The following is a 7,089-nucleotide window of genomic DNA, read 5'->3' on the forward strand; positions in this document are numbered from 1 at the left end:
ATTTATTACTTATAAGAACCGACAATTTTAATCTTCCGTGCATGAGTTAAAATACTCCATACACAAAATTGTCTTCTATACAAGTAAAGGACACATATATTAATGCAATGATCTATTCAAATAAATATTTCATTAATATAATAAATAGTTTTTACATGAGATGAAAATATAATACTATAAAACAAATTACATGGTCAATATTATATCCTAACAATCTCCTACTTAGACTCATAACCGTGAATGCACAATTTTAACACCCGTTTCTTCCACATGCTTATCAAAACCTTCTGAGTTAAGCCCTTTGTAAATGGGTCTGCCAAATTATTCTTCAACTCAATCTTCAAAACTCTCACAATACTCCTTTGAGTTATATCCTGAATCAAGTGATATTTTCTCTCAATATGCTTACTTCTTTTATGGCTTTGTGGTTCTGTCGAGTTTGCAACTGCACCACTATTTTCACAATAAAGTGATAGTGATATTTGAACCAAAGGAACAACTCCAAGCTCTTTCAGAAAATTACCGAGCCAAACAACCTCTTTAGCTGCCTCAGAGGCAGCTACATATTCGGCTTCCATGGTAGAATCAACAACACATGATTGCTTGATACTCCTCCAAACAATGACTCCACCTCCTAAAGTAAACACATATCCTGAGGTAGATTTTCTAGAATCTTTATCCGACTAAAAATCTGAATCAGTATACCCAATAGGTACAAGATCCCCGGAGTGAAAAAGAATAATGTAATCCCTAGTTCGTTTAAGGTACTTGATTATATACTTAACCGCAGTCTAATATTCTTGCCCAGGATTAGACTGAAATCTGCTAACCATGCCAACAGTAAAGCAGATATCTGATCTAGTGCATAACATAACATACATGAGGCTTCCTACAATAGAAGCATAAGGGACCGTCTTCATTCTCTCTATCTCATCAGTCTCTTTGGGCGACTGGTCTTTTGATAGAGTAATTCCATGCCTAAAAGGAAGGAATCCTTTTTTGGAATTTTGCATTCTAAATCTTGCAAGAATAATGTCAATATAAAGTGCTTGAGATAAGCCTAATATCCTTTGTTTATGACCTCGCATAAGCTTGATCCCAAGGATATGAGTCGCTTCTCCCAAGTATTTCATATCAAAATGCAAGGACAACCACTCCTTAATAGAATTCAACAGGCTCACATTATTTCCTATGAGCAAAATGTCATCTACGTACAGAATAAAAAATGCTACTCTATCTCCATCCCATTTTTTATAAACATATGACTTATTTTCACATTATTAAAACCAAAAGTCTTAATTGAATTATCAAAACAAGTATTCCATGCTCTAGATGCTTGTTTCAAACCATAAATAAATTTCTTAAGTTTACAAAACTTATGTTCATTACCACTTTCCGTGAAACATTCTGGTTGTGCCATATATATGCACTCATCAAGACTTCCAGTTAGGAAAGCCATCTTGACATCCATTTGCCAAATCTCATAATCATAATGAGCAGCAATGGATAAGAGAATCCTAATGGATTTAAGCATAGCTACCGGCGAAAAAGTTTCCTCATAATCAATTCCTTGTTTTTGAGTAAACCCTTTCGCAACAAGTCTAGCCTTAAAAGTTTGCACGTTTCCATCCACACCTCTCTTTTTCTTATAGATCCATCTACATGTAATGGGTTTGACTCCCGTAGGTGGTTCTATAAGTTTCCAGACTTGATTGAAATACATAGACTCCATTTCAGATTGCATAGCAGCAATCCACATTTTAACATCTTTATCATGTAGTGCTTCAGTATAATTAAGAGGTTTCGTATTAGGCTCCTCAGGGATTCTATCATACAATTCTCCTAAAAGCGTAAATCATAAAAGTTTTTTAATAATTCTTCCACTACGAAGAATAGTCACTACATGATCTGCTACATTTGGAACTAAATTTTGAACAACCTCAATGTCTTCCTGTACTATGACAGGTTCCTAGACATTATCCTGAACGTTTTCCTCCATAATTACAGGCTGCTTGACGTTACTCCCACTAATTTGAGGTAGTGTAATGTCAATTTTTTGCTCTTGTGCAACCTCTTGCCTATTGACATTTCTCCCACTACGTGGATGCAATGGTCTGTCAATAATAGTTTTTGGAAATTGTTCTTGTGTTTCATTAATCGTTATTCTATTGTTCAATTCCTGTAAAATAATTTTCTTCCAGGAACATGGTTCATTAAATAATCCTCTTCAAGAAATCTGGCATTTGTCGAAACAATTACTTTCTGTTCCTTAGGACAATAAAATAAAACCCCTTTTATTCCTTTTGGATATCTAATAAAAATGCACACTTCTATCCTAGATTCCAACTTATCAGTTTTTCCTTTTAGCACATGTGCTGGACAACCCCAAACCCGGATATGTCGTAGGCTAGGCTTGCGCCCACTCCACAATTCAGATGGGGTTAAAGGTACTAATTTTGAAGGAACCAAGTTCAGAATATAATTTGCTATTTCTAATGCATAACCCCAAAAATAAAAGGGCAAATCTGAATAACTTAACATTGATCTAACCATTTCCATAAGAGTTATATTTCGGCGTTCCGCCACACCATTTTATTGTGGTGTTCCTGGAGAAGAATAGTGAGATGTATTCTGATAAGTATTAATGAATTCCACAGAAAGGTATTCACCACTATGGGCAGATCGTAATGTATGGATATGTTTGTTATGCCGTTTTTTCGTTTCCATCTTAAATTCTTTGAATTTTTCAAAGTATTCAGATTTACGGCGCAACAAATAAATGTATCCATATTTCGAGTAATCATCTGTGAAACTCACAAAATACTCAAAACCACCTCTTGCTTGTATATTCATTGGACCACACAAATCAGTATGAATTAATTCTAACTTATTACCGGCTCTATTTCCTTTGGGAGGAAAATATCTCTTGTTCATTTTACCTCCTAAACAAGATTCACAAGTTGGAAGTGCCTCCACTTTCAATGAACTCAAAGGTCCATCAAAAACCAACCGTGAGATCCTATTTATATTTATATGACCTAGACGTAAGTGCCATAAGTATGTTTCACTCAATTCCAAAATACGTTTTCTTTTTTGTGATTGATCAACATTATTAAATTCTATTTTTGTAGCATATCATAGGAAACATCAAATACAAATAAATCATGTATTATAGGAGCAAAAATAATAAAATACTTATTAAACTTAATAATTGCACAATTATTAGTAAAATAAGCATTGTAACCAACATCCAATATTGTTGAAACTGAAAGTAAATTCCTTCTTATAAAAGGTACGTAGAGAACATTATTCAGTATTAAAACTCTAGAACTACTAAACGAAATAGAAATATTTCCTATAGCTAAGGCTGGTGCTGGTTCCCTATTTACTTGAAATACGTTCAATTCATTTTCACTTAGGTGCCGTATTTCCTGAAACTCCTGCAAGGATGTGCAGATATGATTAGTGACTCCCGAATCTATAGCCTAAAATTGGGTAGAAATAACCGCTAAAAATATTTCAATGACATATGAAAAAGATGTACCTTGTTTCTGCATCTTAGCTATGTAGCCGGGACACTATTTCTTATAATGACCAGGTTGCTTGTAATGATAGAATTTGCCCTTAGGCTTAGCCATACCACCATTAGCAGTCGAAACCTTATGAGGCTTTTTTTTTGTCTTTTGGCTTAGAAGTCAAAGATGAAAGTTTGTCAACCATCAACGCCGTAGGAGGATCTTGTCGCTTAATGATAGATTTTACTGCTTGCAGCTCATTCAACAGTTTTGCAAGAGATAAGTCCATCTTATTCATGTTATAATTCAAGCAAAACTGCTGAAAACTGTCTGGCAGAGTCTGTAGGTCCATCTCAACCTGAGACTCCTTATCAATAACCGGACTAAGAATTTTCAGCTCGTTCAATAGACTCATTATTTTAAGAACATGTTCGCTTACCGAATTTTTTTAATTATTTTTGTAGTTAAAAGAGCTTTCATGGCCGTCTGCTTTGCAACACAATTTTTCTCACCAAATATTTCTTTGAGAGATTCAAGCATATCATAAGCAGTAGTCATGGACTGATGTTGATGCTGCAACACATTTGCCATAGAGGCAAGAATGTAGCATCTTGCTATCTCGTCAGCCTTGACCTACTTATCGTAGGCTTTAATCTTATTATTAGTGGATTTATCCGACTTAACAGGACATTCCTCAACCAACACAAATTTAAAGCCCTTAGCAGTAAGAATAATATCCAAATTACGTTTCCAGTCCACATAGTTAAGGACCTTCTAATTTATTTTGATTCAGGATAGAAGTTAAGGGATTGAATGAAGACATGGTTAATCTGTTATATAATTAAATTAAAAAAAGATCATTAAAAATGTTGCAGAATAATAGAATTCTTCAAAAACATCACACATATAACCATGCAAATAAATATTTAGAATCGTTAGGGAAACTTAACCATTTAAGCAAATATACATGTAGTGTCAGATATTTTATCTCTTAAATGAAACAGAACCAACTTAGTTGGAGAGTCAATTGTTGATTTAAGTTAGATAAATATCACATTTCATAAGTCTCTATATCATCGAACCAATATGTAACTTAGTTGAAAAGTTAATACAAGTCATCAAAAACAAGAGACTATAAAATAGTATTACAATATACAAGTTTATCCGATGGGGAAGATGGCCGATGTCAACATGTAAACTCACATTATGTACTGCTATTAACCATTGAAAATCATAAGGAATCATCCCTATCACCACTGGTTTGCAAAAAATAATTTTTTTCAGAATTTTAATTTTTTCGAAATCATAAAAACACCTAAAAACTCATCAAAAAAACCTCGAATGGCCAAACAATGGTCTGGATCATAGTTTACTATGTGTATTGTGCAGTGGGTCGCTTCCAATAATCGTACTAAATTTTAGGTCATTCAAAGTTAGTCAAAAAACTGAAAAACTCTAAACCGACCAAATCGACAATTATTGGCTGAGCTATTATTAGGGATAGCAGGGCTTCCTGCACTTCTTAGCCTTACTGCTACTGTTCATACAGTGAGTAACGACTATAGTTGGTCATAGTCGAGACTCATCATCATTTTGAACTTAATCGACAAATCTAATTTTCACAAAACTATGCAAAATTCGTTTTATGCTTTCTTGATGATAAACTTAAATTCTATTAGAATCAATTACATCATCAAAAACATGAAAAATAGCCAGCAACAATATGATATCAAAAACATGAAAAACAGATAGCAACAACATGATTTATACAATTATTATCCGAAATATGTACAATAAATCATGTAATTTCTTTTACATAATCTAGAATATGTAAGAAGACTACTGATACCAATTGTTAGAATATGCACAATGGAAACAATAATTCTACAGGATCAATAACTTACATATAATCTAGATAACATAATCAAAATGAGAATTAAAAAACTTACCTCTTGAAGCTTTCACAAATATCTTTCAATGCCTTGACCTTCAGTTCTGTGGTCTTTTACTACTGCCAGACTTAACCTTTGCTTACCAAACTTGTGTGGGCAAGTCTTTTTGGACTCAAAGAAAAGATGGAATTCACTTTATCTTCTAAACCCTAAATCCTATTTATTTTTGTTTTCTCATAAATAAGGGAAAATCAAGAGGCAAATGTTTTTAGGCCTCTTGAATTGTCCAAAACGTTTTCAGTCATTTAAAGACAAAAGATATTATTTTTCTTTTAGAAGACCAATAAATGATATTACTTATTCTAGTAAGTTCCTTTTTCTTTTCCAAAATTGATTAATTGATCAGGTATAGCAGGGACCACAAATTTATTAAGAGAGGCTTTCAGTTATGATATTAATTTGGTGATGAAAGAATTATCATACCATAATAAATTAAAAATTATTCCACTAAAAATTTGTAATTGCACTCCTCGATTTAATTTCGAAATCTATCATTACATCTTATTTAATTCCCCATATTAGAATTACCGACACCAATTAATTAAATTAAATTTTCTGAAAAATTTAACTCATTAATTAATATAATTCTTTATTTAAAATGCTTAACTTAATTCACATGATGGATACAAAATCCACCTGCAGGGCTTTCACGTGAAAACTTACAAGCAACCATAAATGGGTGTCTTCTATCTCAAGTTCGAGTCATGGTTCTACCAACTAATTAATATTTCACTAAGTGATTCATCATCATCCAACCTATCAGTAATATATTGACTCACAAAAGAGTCTCACATTTTAATAGATTAAAATGACAAAAAAAACCACATATATCATAATAATTATATCAAGATTAAGAGTATAAGTACATGTAATGGTCTAGAGAAATCATTTATTAATATTCAAACATAAACGAATATCTCTAATTGGTCCATTCAATACATACAAAGTGTACTAGCACAAGAAGTCAGAATATTACCACTCCCATAGCTAAGATCAAATTATATTTAATCTTGTGCTACAATCATCAAGATGTTTGTCCTACCTCATCTTTGATTGTGAACGTTTATTTATTACTTATAAGAACCGACAATTTTAATCTTCCGTGCATGAGTTAAAATACTTCATACATAAAATTGTCTACTATACAAGTAAAGGACACACATGTTAATGCAATGATCTATTCAAATAAATATTTTATTAATATAATAAATAGTCTTTACGTGGAAAGAAAATATAATACTATAACACCAATTACATGGTTAATAGTATATCCTAACAAATTGTTCGCCAATTCACTAATGTTTGTGCAAAGCTTATCCTTATTTTTACTTCTACGCATTGTCCCTGAAAATGAATAGTGAAAACATCAAGATTTGATACTTCTAAAAAGCTGTTTATCATACTCTTAAGAAGAATAATAATATAGTGATATAAAATCAAATAGTATAAACTTTGAAAAGTTCTAACAATGATATTGGAAAGTTCAGCAAGTAGTTAGTTGCAAGTAGTTCTATTTGTTAGTTACTGTGTAAATTTCCAGTTTTACTGTTACATTCATTTACTATGTTTAGAGTTAGTTACTAAAATGAGCTGGCAGCTTAGAGTATAGTGTGATTGAGTCG

At 32.3% G+C, this 7,089-nt stretch overlaps 1 pseudogene; it reads right to left on the reverse strand.

The window, feature by feature from the left end:
• Nucleotides 1–3,660: 3,660 nt before the first annotated feature.
• On the reverse strand, nucleotides 3,661–4,338 carry LOC107854713 (annotated as a pseudogene).
• Between the last annotated feature and the right edge of the window lie 2,751 nt (nucleotides 4,339–7,089).

Source organism: Capsicum annuum, unplaced genomic scaffold (genome assembly GCF_002878395.1).
Source record: "Capsicum annuum cultivar UCD-10X-F1 unplaced genomic scaffold, UCD10Xv1.1 ctg11194, whole genome shotgun sequence".
Taxonomy (NCBI): domain Eukaryota; kingdom Viridiplantae; phylum Streptophyta; class Magnoliopsida; order Solanales; family Solanaceae; genus Capsicum; species Capsicum annuum.